A 12,460-nucleotide genomic window follows, 5' to 3' on the forward strand; every position below is an offset into this window, starting at 1 on the left:
ATCAACACTGCTAATAACACAGTGTATTAAAATGTTTTACAACTGTCCCCGAATAACAGAAACGCTGTAACCTAAAATTGAGATACAGTACAGAAGGATAATTAATGCATGTTAATAGCTAACAGCATGGTTTGACAGGATCGAAGGCATGTAAAAATAGAGATTGAGAAACATCACCTGTTGCTGGTCACACGTCCCCATTACCACTTGAAGATCCTGCTCCATATGTAAGTTGAGCAGAAATTGATCATGTGACTTGAGATTTGGATAGAATTACATGGCCAAATTCAGAGGGCCATTTTTTGTCCGACCAGCACATTCATCTTCATAAAAGGACCACAACTGTGCCGTGTTCTTCACTGAGAGGCCTGGCATCTAGTAGGCTAACCAGCAGTAAGAGCCTATGCATTTCCCTTCTCAGCCTGTCTTCAATCCAAAGTTAGGTTCAGGGAGCAGAGTCCTGCACTTCGTTTAACTGGGATCAAGCATCAGGACCATGGAGTAAATGGATAAAGACACTAGCCACTTATTCGCCTTTACTAACACTCTGATGATAGCGCTTTTTGTGTTTCTTTTGCAGGATGGAAGCACACTGTAACTGGTGTACATTCTATTGGGTGTGAGGACGGTAAGTTAAGGCAGAAAGACATTTGACGACTATATGATGATATGATATTACATGAAAACATTTTTCACACAATTTTACAAAGCAGCACAATAAAAGTAGTATGTTTTGTTTTCATATGAATATCTGGATAAATCAGTGAACTGCCATCATGAGCTCGGACGAGGAGATGGCCGCTTTTGGAGCAGCCGCCATCTCTCTCCGCAAGCCTGAGAAGGAGAGGGTTGAGGCTCAGACCTGGCACTTTAATGCCAAGAACGCCTGCTTCGTGCCAGGTGTCAAGGATCTGTCCATTAAAGGAGTCTTCCAGAACAGACAAGGTTGCAAAGTGAAATGTGGGGATGGAGAGCTGGGTCCTGTTGTATCTATCCAATTAGTTAAAAACTTTACCATTGCAAATCTGACTTAGTTGACTTCAAATATAATTATTTTAATATCTACAATGTTAAAAGCATTAATCACTTTTCATTGCATGGTGTGTCATCATTTTAAATGCCCTTTTTTAGACGGTAACCATGAAGAGGACGTTTATCAGATGGATCCTCCAAAGTATGATAAGATGGAGGACATGGCCATGATGACCTACCTCAACGAGCCCTCTGTGCTGTATAACCTCAAATATTGTTGTTCAGCATTGATGATCTATGTACGTAGGGCTTTTGTTTGTTTAGGACTCTCTCATGTCATGTAACATAACATGATTTGTCATTATAGACCTACTCCGGGCTGTTCTGTGCTACTGTGAACCCCCCTACAAGTGGCTCCCAGTGTACGACCAATCGGTGGTGACAGCCTACAGAGGCAAAAAGCGTATGGCGGCCCCACCAAACATCTTCTCTGTTTCCGATAATGCATATCAAAATATGCTTACAGGTAAGTTATAATTTTGAATTCTTTAAGCTGGTCATTATTAAGGCAACCTCAAGGAGTGTCAGGCACCTGAGGGGTTTAACTTCGCCACAGTGGATGATATTGCAGAAATACCAGTATTACTTGTATGTTTCCACTTAACCTACAGATAGTGAGTGTCAGTCTGTCCTGATTACGTGAGTGAATTACATTTGTTTTGAGAATCTCTAAATATTCAGATGAAAATAATTGGATGGTTCAATATCAAAAATGTCAAAATCACACTGTGTTTACAGTGGAGAATCTGGTGCAGGAAAGACTGTCAAAACAAAACGTGTTATCCAGTATTCTGTGACAATCGCAGTGGCTGGAGGTACTGAAAAGAAGGAGCAAACTGGCAAGATACAGGTAAGGCAGAGATGACAATGAATACTGTAAAGGCAAGTACTGTAAGAGATGTTCAGATGTATGTAATGGAATGTGGCTCCCAGGGCACACTGGAAGATTAAATCAGTTCAGACAACTCTCTGCTGGAGGCCTTTGGAAATGCCAAGACAGTGAGGAATGACAACTCCTCTCATTTTGTAAGTAACTTTCCTCAAAGCTTCTCTTTACTTGGAATGGAAATAGGAGATATTTAATTAAACAGAAATGTGTATTCCATTTCAACAGGGTAAATTCATCAGAATTCACTTCGGAACCACAGGAAAACTGGCTTCTGCTGATTTTGAAACATGTACGTCTTGTTCTCTTGAATTTCATGACCTTTACATTGATCACCTGTAACTAGTATTCATCATCTATGTACTATTGCTCTGTCTAGATTTATTGGAAAAGTCCAGAGTGACATTCCAACTGTTAGAGGAAAGGAGCTACCATATCTACTATCAGATCATGACAAATCACAAACCAGCACTTATAGGTACAGTAAGAATATCATGTGAATATGAACCTTCCAGAATTATTTGCAAAATCCTTCATGAAATTTGCTACAGATGTGGGATCTTAATTTGATCACTATTTTGTTGCTGAGAATTTTCCTGCACAGCAGAAAATGCAAACTTGTATAGTATTTGAGTTTTTAAAAGATTTCTAAAGTTTGTAATTTCCAATTTGAAATGTCAGACTTGATTTGCCCTTATTTATCAACCCCATACAACAATGTCCATAAATTATAATCCACAAAATAATAATTGTTTTATTCTTTGACAGAAATGCTTCTAATCATGACAAACCCGTAGGATTTCACAATGATCAGTCAGGGTCAGATCACTGTGGCCAGCATTGACGACAAAGAAGAGCTGGTGGCCACAGATGCGAGAAGTAAATTATTTTGTTTTGCAATTATTTTCATTAAACATTAATCTTGCATGTTATAGTAAATGCTAAAGTTTTTCAATTATGTAGGATGCCATTGGTATCTTGGGCTTCAACCATGATGAGAAGTTGGCCATCTACAAGCTGACTGGTGCTGTGATGCATTATGGGAACTTGAAGTTCAGGCAGAAGCAGCGTGAGGAACAGGCAGAGCCTGACTGCACTGAGGGTAAGATATCTTAGTTTTATCAAATGTTTTGGACTTAAATGATCAAATCTCAAGACACACATCATCAGCTCATAACTCATCATCATATTTATCCACCAGTTGCAGACAAAGTCGCTTTTCTCTTGGGCCTGAACTCTGCTGAATTAGTGAAAGCCCTCTGCTACCCCAGAGTGAAGGTCGGGAATGAGTTTGTCACCAAGGGGCAGACAGTTCAACAGGTATTATATTCAACAGGTCAAGTAGATTTAATATCCTGTTGACTGTTTTCATCATTATTCATTACATGCTGGTCAGATAGTCAATTCAGTTGACACCCTGGCATAGTCAATCTATGAGAAGATGTTCTTATGGATGGTCATCAGAATAAACAAGATGCTCGATACGATACAGGCAAGACAATTCTATATAGGAGTGTTGAAAATCACCGGGTTTGAAATCTTTGATGTGAGTTAATTTCTTTGTACTTATCTTTCTAAAATGTATTTTAAAACATCATTAAGCAACCTTAAATGCAGCTATGTTAAGACTGCCATCTTCAGTGGTGAACAACCATATAAACGGTTTGATTTTTGTAACTCAGTACAACAGCTTGGAGCAGCTCTGTATTAACTTCACTAATGAGAAACTGCAACCGTTTCTTAACCCCACCATGTTTGTGCTGGAACAAGAGGAATACAAGAAGGAAGGAATAGACTGGGAGTTCATTGACTTTGGTATGGACTTGGCTGCCCGTATTGAGCTTAGTGAGAAGGTATGTTAAAATGTTAATAACCCACTTTCAGTCATTTGCAATGTCATTTTTTTATCAATTCCCATACCTCAAGTAAGAATGATTTCATCAACAGCCATTGGGCATCTTCTCCACCCTTGAAGAGGAGTGCATGTTCCCCAAGTCTTCAGACACTACCTTCAAGAACAAACTCTACGACCAGCATCTTGGAAAGAACCAAGCTTTCCAAAAGCCAAAGACGATCAAAGGCAAACCTGAGGCCCACTTCACCGTAGTGCACTATGCTGGTAATGTGGACTACAGTCTCACTGGCTGGCTGGACAAGAACAAGGACCCGTTCAACACAATTTCATTGAAATGACATAGAAATAACATTGATTACAATCAGTGTGCCCAGTGGGATGGTAATGAGTAAATTCTACATTGATTGTCATTTGTTGGTAGAGTAAATGTCTCTTCTTTATGAAGATGCTGGTGGCGGCGAGAAAAAGAAAGGAGGAAGAAGCAGAAAGGTGTCTCTTTCCAGGCGATCTCTGCTGTTTTCAGGGTACATTAATACCTAATCAGTATATTCAACTAATATGACATTTATATCAACTAATATTTAAGGAGATGTGTAATTCTAACGACAATACTCTTCTCCACAGGAAAATCTTGGCAAGTTAAAGACCACCTTGAGGAGCAATCACCCTCACGTTGTTGCCTGATTCCTAATGAACTAAAGACACCAGGTACTGCTCTGCTGACAGATAACTATTCTTGTTAGAAGTCCAACAAAGAGATCTTACCACAGGACTTTACAGAGGAAAACACTGAAAATATTTGATTTGTGACATTAATTGAGGAAGCTGCTATCCAAGACAAAAATATGGCACTATTTCTTAATTTTTTATTTATTTCACCTTTATTTAACCAGGTAGGCTAGTTGAGAACAAGTTCTCATTTACAACTGCGACCTGGCCAAGATAAAGCAAAGCAGTGTGACTTCTGCCGAAGTCGATGCCTCACCTTGTTCGGGCCGAGCTCGGCGGTTGACGTCACCGGTCTTCTAGCCATCATTGATCCATTTTTCATTTTCCATTGGTTTTGTCTTGTCTTCCAACACACCTGGTTTCAATCCCATTCATTATATGTTATGTATTTAACCCTCTGTTTCCCCTCATGTCTTTGTCAGAGATTGTTTGTTGTTCAGATTTTGTGTTGTTTGTATTGGTGCTCGACGGGTCCTTGTACCCACTTTGTTTTATATTATTCATAGTTTTGAAGTTATGTTTTGTTTAAAGTCATTAAACAACTCCATTCCACTAATTGATTCTCCTGCGCCTGACTTCCCTGCCACCTATACACACGACTCTGACACAAAGCAGTTCGACACATACAACAACACATAGTTACACATGGAATAAACAAAACATACAGTCAAAAATACAGTAGAAAAAAATAAAACAAAAAGTCTATATACAGTGAGTGCAAATGAGGAAAGATAAGGGAGGTAAAGCAATAATTAGGCCATAGTGGCGAGGTAAATTACAATATAGCAATTAAACACTGGTATGGTAGATGTGCAGAAGATGAATGTGCAAGTAGAGATACTGGGGTGCAAAGGAGCAAGATAAATAAATAAATACAGTACGGGGATGAGGTAGTTGAATGGGCTGTTTACAGATGGGCTATGTACAGGTGCAGTGATCTGTGAGCTGCTCTGACAGCTGGTGCTTAAAGCTAGTGAGGGAGATATGAGTCTACAGCTTCAGTGATTTTTGCAGTTCTTTCCAGTCATTGGCAGCAGAGAACTGGAAGGAAAGGCGGCCAAACGAGGAATTGGCTTTGGGGGTGACCAGTGAGATATACCTGCTGGAGCGCATGCTACGAGTGGGTGCTGCTATGGTGACCAGTGAGTTAAGATAAGGTGGGGCTTTACCTAGCAGAGACTTGTAGATGACCTAGAGACAGTGGGTTTGGCGAAGAATATGAAGTGAGGGCCAGCCAACAAGAGCGTACAGGTCACAGTGGTGGGTAGTATATGGGGCTTTGGTGACAAAACGGTTGGCACTGTGATAGACTGCATCCAATTTGTTGAGTAAAGTGTTGGAGGCTATTTTATAAATGACATCGCCAATGTCGAGGATCAGTAGGATGGTCAGTTTTACGAGGGTATGTTTGGCAGCATGAGTGAAGGATGCTTTGTTGCGAAAAAGGAAGCCGATTCTAGATTTAATTTTGGACTGGAGATGCTTAATGTGAGTCAGGAAGGAGAGTTTACAGTTTAACCAGACACCTAGGTATTTGTAGTTGTCCACGTATTCTAAATCAGAACCGTCCAGAGTAGTGATGCTGGACGGGCGGGCAGGTACGGGCAGTGATCGGTTGAAGAGCATGAATTTAGTTTTACTTATATTTAAGAGCAGTTGGAGGCCACGGAAGGAGAGTTGTATGGCATTGAAGCTCGTCTGGAGGTTCGTTAGCACAGTGTCCAAAGAAGGGCCAGAAGTATACAGAATGGTGTTGTCTGCGTAGAGGTAGATCAGAGAATCACCAGCAGCGAGAGCGACATCATTGATGTATACAGAGAAGAGAGTCGGCCAAAGAATTGAACCCTGTGGCACCCCCATAGAGACTGCCAGAGATCCGGACAACAGGCCCTCCGATTTGACACACTGAACTCTATCAGAGAAGTAGTTGTTGAACCAGGCGAGGCAGTCATTAGAGAAACCAAGACTGTTGAGTCTGCCAATAAGAATGTGGTGATTGACAGAGTCGAAAGCCTTGGCCAGGTGTGTGATGTTTTTCATTAACTTCTATCGAATACAGGTATTATGGATAATCATCTGGTTATTCATCAGCTGCGCTGTAACTGTGTGCTGGAGGGTATCAGGATCTGTGTCAGTGGCGTGCGTATTGGGAGCGGAGTCAGGTACAGGAGAGCAGAGAGTTGTGAACAGGCGCACACTTTATTTAGGCAGGAGAAACCAACAGACGGCCGCCACTGCGTCGAAACCACCAGCCAATGCAAAAGTGCAGAAGGGGAAACAGTCACAGTAATATTGTATAAACACAATAATATACCCCGTGAAAGAAAACACGGAATAAACGCATACCAGTAAAGCGCATCAACATAGACATGTAACACAAAACAATCTCACACAAAGACATGAGGGGAACAGAGGAATAAATACATGTAGTGTGATTGGGGAATGAAAACCAGGTGTGCATGGAACAAGACAAAACAAATGGATACATGAAAAATGGAGCGGCGATGGCTAGAAAGCCGGTGAGAGGAGAGGGGCCAACTTCAGCGGAAGTCGTGACAATCTGCAGGAAGGGGTTCCCAAGCAGGATTATACATGCTGACTTTAAGCAGAGGGAAACCTTTATTCTCATAATTTAACTACCACAAGATTAATTTGGTATTTAAATAATCTCTTATGCCTGCCATTGCGTTTTCTGTAATCTGACAGATACAGAATATTGAATTCCAGTGGTATCCCAGAAGGACAGTTCATCAATGGCAAGAAAGCTTCAGAGAAGCTTCTTGGATCAATTGATCCTGATCACACACAATATAAGTTTGGACATACCAAGGTGATGATCCAATTACTTTATAAACATGCTCTTGTTAGCAAAACCACATAGCAGTTAATCTCTGCTGATTTTCACATGGTGTTAATACAGTGCTCTCAGTAATTTTTGGGATAGTCAAGCGTTTTCTTATTTTGGCTCTATACTCCAAAACTCTCGATTTGAAATAATTGAGAAATTACATCACTCCCCTATGTCAGGGGACCAAAAGTATTGGGACAAATTCACTTATACGTGTATTAAAGTAGTCAAAAGTGTTGTATTTGGTCCCATATTTCTAGCACGCAATGACTACATCAAGCTTGTGACTGTACAATTTGTTGGATACATTTGCTGTTTGTTTTGGTTGTGTTTCAGATTATTTTGTGCCCAATAGAAATAAATGGTAAATCATGTATTATGTAATTTTGGAGTCACTTCTACTGTAAATAAGAATATAATATGTTTCTTAACACTTCTAAGAAAAAGTGTCACTGTCCCAATAATTACAGAGGGCACTGTATATACACATACATCTGTGTCTCAGTAAGCCAGCATCTGTGTCTCAGTAAGCCATGTTATTGCAGGTCTTTTTTTAAAGCCGGTCTGCTGGGCACTCTTGAGGAGTTGCGAGATGAAAAACTGGCCTCTCTGGTGACAGGCACTCAAGCACTGTGCCGTGGGTACCTCATGAGAAAAGAATTCTCAGCTGGCTATAAAGAAGTAAGACAACCCATCAGTTGAAATATTTGTATCCTTATCTTTAAAACAAAGTACATGCTTAGAACATTAGAACTGGTCAATAATATGGCATTACAATTACCTCTTTTTCAGAGACTGTGTGTTCATTCTGCAATACAACCACCGCTTATTCATGAACGTGAAACACTGGCCATTGATAAAGCTGTACTTCAAGATCAAGCCCCTTCTGAAGAGTGCAGATAGTGAAAAGGAGGTGGAGAAGATGAAGGAGGACTTCATCACATGTAAGGAGGACCTGGCAAAGGCAGTGGCCAAGAGAAAGGAACTGGAGGAGAAGATGTTTCTCTGTTCGTGGAGAAACAAAACCTCATGTCACAAGTTCAATCTGTAAGTGCTATTGGAATTGTCAACATGAACTATCATTGCTTTTAAACATATCGGGTGTAGTGTAGTGTTTAAGAAGTGTTCCATTAGGCAATCAGTTTTCCTAGGATTCCGAAACTCTTTTGGATGCAGAGGAGAGATGTGAGGCTTTCTTTAAAAGCAAAATACAGCTTGAAGCCAAACTGAAAGAGTTGACCGAGAGACTGGAGGATGAAGACAAAATCAATTCTGAGCTGACTGCCAATAAGAGGAAGCTGGAGGATGAGTGCTCTGAGCTGAAGAAAGATATTGATAACTTAGAGCTCACCTTGGCCAAAGTGGAGAAGGAGAAGCATGCCACTGAAAACAAGGTTTGCATTTTTATATGAAGTTGCAGTATCCATCATCCTCTTTGCAGGTATTTTACTAACATCACTATGCCATTGCAGGTTAAAAACCGAACAGAGGAGATGTTTGGTCAGGATGAGAGACATTCCAAGTTGACCAAGGAGAAGAAAGGCCTCCAAGAGTCACATCAGCAGACCCTTGATGATCTCCAGGCAGAAGAGGACAAAGTCAACACTCTGACAAAAGCAAAAGCTATGCTTGAACAACAAGTGGATGATGTGAGTAACACCTTAATAGTAGAAAAAATGATTGCATTGTAATGATTTAACTTAATTCTATTTCTACTTGTTTTCATACCACAGCCTGAGGGTTCTCTGGGTCAAGAGAAGACGATTCGCATAGACCTTGAGAGAGCCAAGAGAAAGCTTGAGTGTGATGTGAAACTGACACATGAAGCCATAATGGATCTGGAGAATGAAAAGCCGCAGTCAGATGAAAAACTCAAGAAGTAAAATCAGAAACTGCTGAAGTAATAAGCAAGATTTCCTCTGTTGTGGTCAAATGTACTCAATATATTTCCCCTTTGCAGAAAAGACTTGAAACAGCCCAGCTGCAAAGCAAAATTGAGGATGAACTAACACTGAGCTCCAAGCTTCAAAAGAAGATTAAGGAACACAATGTAATATAGTAAAACATTAAATATCTTTCAAATTATTAGCTCAAACTTCTTTGGTTTAAAATGGTGTGTTTTCTCTCAAGACTCGTATTGAGGAACTCGAATAAGAAATTGAGGCTGAGCACTCTGCTTGTGTCAAGATAGAGAGGCAGAGGTCTGATCTCTCCAGGGAACTTGAGGAGATCAGTGAGAGGCTTGAAGAGGCTGGTGGAGCCACTGCTTCTCAAATTGAGAGGAACAAGAAGTGTGAGGCTGAGTTTCGGGAGCTGCGGCGAGGCCTGGAGGAGTCCACCTTGCATTACTAGTCCATCGCTGCCACTCTTCTCAAGAAGCAGACCGACAGTATGGCAGAACTGGGAGAACAAATTGACAACATCCAGAGAGTTAAGCAGAAACTGGAGAAGGAGAAGAGTGAATACAAGATGGAAATAGATGACTCGGCCAGCAATATGGAAGCTGTGGCCAAATCCAAGGTATCATAAAAAGTACAAATAGCATCAAATTGTAACCTATGCTTTCATGGTTAATTTGACAAAATCTCAATATTATTACAATACAGGTTAACCTTGAAAAAATGTGCCTCTCTCTTGAGGGTAAGCTAATCAAGTTAAAGACCAAGACAGAGGAGAATGTACGTCATCTCAATGATATCAGTAATCAAAAGGCCCGTCTCCAAACTGAGAATGGTAATTTTAATCATTAAACATCCTTCTATTTTAAATGTGGAGGAGAAACAAACATAAAAACTACCTTAACACATATTCTAATTTTATCTTGTAGGGGAATTTAATCAGACAATGGAGGAGAAGGAAGGTCTCATTTCACAACTGACAAGAGCCAAGCATGGGTTCACATCAAATCAAAGTTTATTTGTCACGTGCGGCGAATACAACAGGTGTAGACCTTACAGTGAAATGCTTACTTACAACACAAATTGATGACCTGAAGAGACATTTTGATGAGGTAATGAAAGTAAGATCACCTAATATTGTTACCATACTACATTGAATACATTGAAAATCTTACTATACTCAAGACCTACTTTACACTGAGTATCCCAAAAATTAGGAACACCTTCCTAATATTGAGTTGCAGCCCCTGCTTTTGCCCTCAGGACAGCCTGGTACCTACAACCATACCCCGTTCAAAGGCACTTAAATATTTTGTCTTGCCCATTCACCCTCTGAATGGCACACATACACAATCCATGTCTCAATTGTCTCAAGGCTTAAAAATCCTTCTTTAACCTGTCTCGTCCACTTCCTCTACACTGATTGAAGAGGATTTAACAAGTGACATCAATAAATGATCATAGTTTTCACCAGGGATTCACCTGGTCAGTCTATGTCATGGAAAGAAATGTTTTGTACACTCAGTGTATGTTGTTTTCATCCCAAGGCTAAGAATGTCCTGGCCCATAGTTTACAATCAGCACGTCACGACTGCGACCTCCTCCGAGAACAATTTCAGGAAGAACAGGAGTCCAAGGCTGAGCTGCAGCGTAGCATGTCCAAGGCCAACAGTGAGGTAACTCTGTGGAGAACCAAGTATGAGACTGATGCCATCCAGCACACTGAGGAACTTGAAGAGGCCAAGTAATTGCCAACTTTTTATAGATGTTCTACTTGTTTGTCATAAGTTACCCTATGCATGATAATGAAAAAGGGTCTCACTTTCCGCAGGAAAAAGCTTGCCCAACGTCTCCAAGAGGCTGAGGAACAAATTGAGGCGGTGAACATAAAATGTGCTTCACTGGAAAAGACTAAGCAGAGACTGCAGAGTGAAATGGAGGATCTCATGGTTGATAAGAAACAGAGAAACTTTGACAAGGTAGCTGTGGGATCGGGGCACCACCAGTACAGAGCTTTCTCAGGAATGGCAGCAGGCAGTGCATCTGCACGCACAGTGAGGCGAAGACGTTTGGAAGATGGCCTGGTGTCAAGAAGGGCAGCAAAGAAGCCACTTCTCTCCAGGAAAAACATCAAGGACAGACAGATATTCTGCAAAAGGTAGAGGGATTGGACTGCTGAGGATTGGGGTAAAGTCATTTTCTCAGATGAATCCCCTTAACGATTGTTTGGGGCATCCGGAAAAAAAACTTGTCCAGAGAAGACAAGGTGAGTGCTACTATCAGTCCTGTGTCATGCCAACAGTAAAGCACCCTGAGACCATTCATGTGTGGGGTTGCTTCTCAGCCAAGGGAGTGGGCTCACTCACAATTTTGTCTAAGAACACAGCCATGAATAAAGAATGGTACTAACACATTCTCCGAGAGCAACTTCTCCAAACCATCCAGGAACAGTTTGGTGACGAACAATGCCTTTTCCAGCATGATGGAGCACCTTGCCATAAGGCAAAAGTGATAGCTAAGTGGCTCGGGGAACAAAACATCGATATTTTGGGTCCATGGCCAGGAAACTCCCCAGACCTTAATCCCATTGAGAACTTGTGGTTAATCCTCAAGAAGCGGGTGGACAAAAAAAAAAACACACATTCTGACAAACTCCAAGCATTGATTATGCAAGAATGGGCTGCCATCAGTCAGGATGTGGTCCAGAAGTTAATTGACAGCATGCCAGGGTGGATTGCAGAGTTCTTGAAAAAGAAGGGTCAACACTGCAAACATTGACTCTTTGCATCAACTTCATGTAATTGTCAATAAAAGCCTTTGACACTTATGAAATGCTTGTAATTATACTTCTGTATTCCATAGTAACATCTGACAAAAATATCTAAAGACACTGAGGCAGCAGACTTTGTGAAAGTTAATATTTGTGTCATTCTCAAAAACTTTTGGCCACGACTGTATATTTGCTTGCGTTTACAACCAAACACAATTCAATATCACTAAATATTATTACATTTGAAATCAAACAGAACTTGAATCCGAAGTCCTATATGTATTGTCTATTTTTAGTTGAATCGAGGCTTGAATTGAAACAATAGCTGTTGACTGTGCGTATGCTATATAGACCTAAATGATATATGATATATGTTACACCTACCCATTTTTAAGTGGAGATCTCTAAACAATCATTCTCATGATAGGTTGGGCTTGGTTAA

The 12,460-nt window shown here is 40.7% G+C and overlaps 1 pseudogene; it reads left to right on the forward strand.

Moving 5' to 3' along the window:
• Positions 1 to 776: 776 nt before the first annotated feature.
• On the forward strand, positions 777 to 12,460 carry LOC112234045 (annotated as a pseudogene).

Source organism: Oncorhynchus tshawytscha, linkage group LG27, assembly GCF_018296145.1.
Source record: "Oncorhynchus tshawytscha isolate Ot180627B linkage group LG27, Otsh_v2.0, whole genome shotgun sequence".
Taxonomy (NCBI): domain Eukaryota; kingdom Metazoa; phylum Chordata; class Actinopteri; order Salmoniformes; family Salmonidae; genus Oncorhynchus; species Oncorhynchus tshawytscha.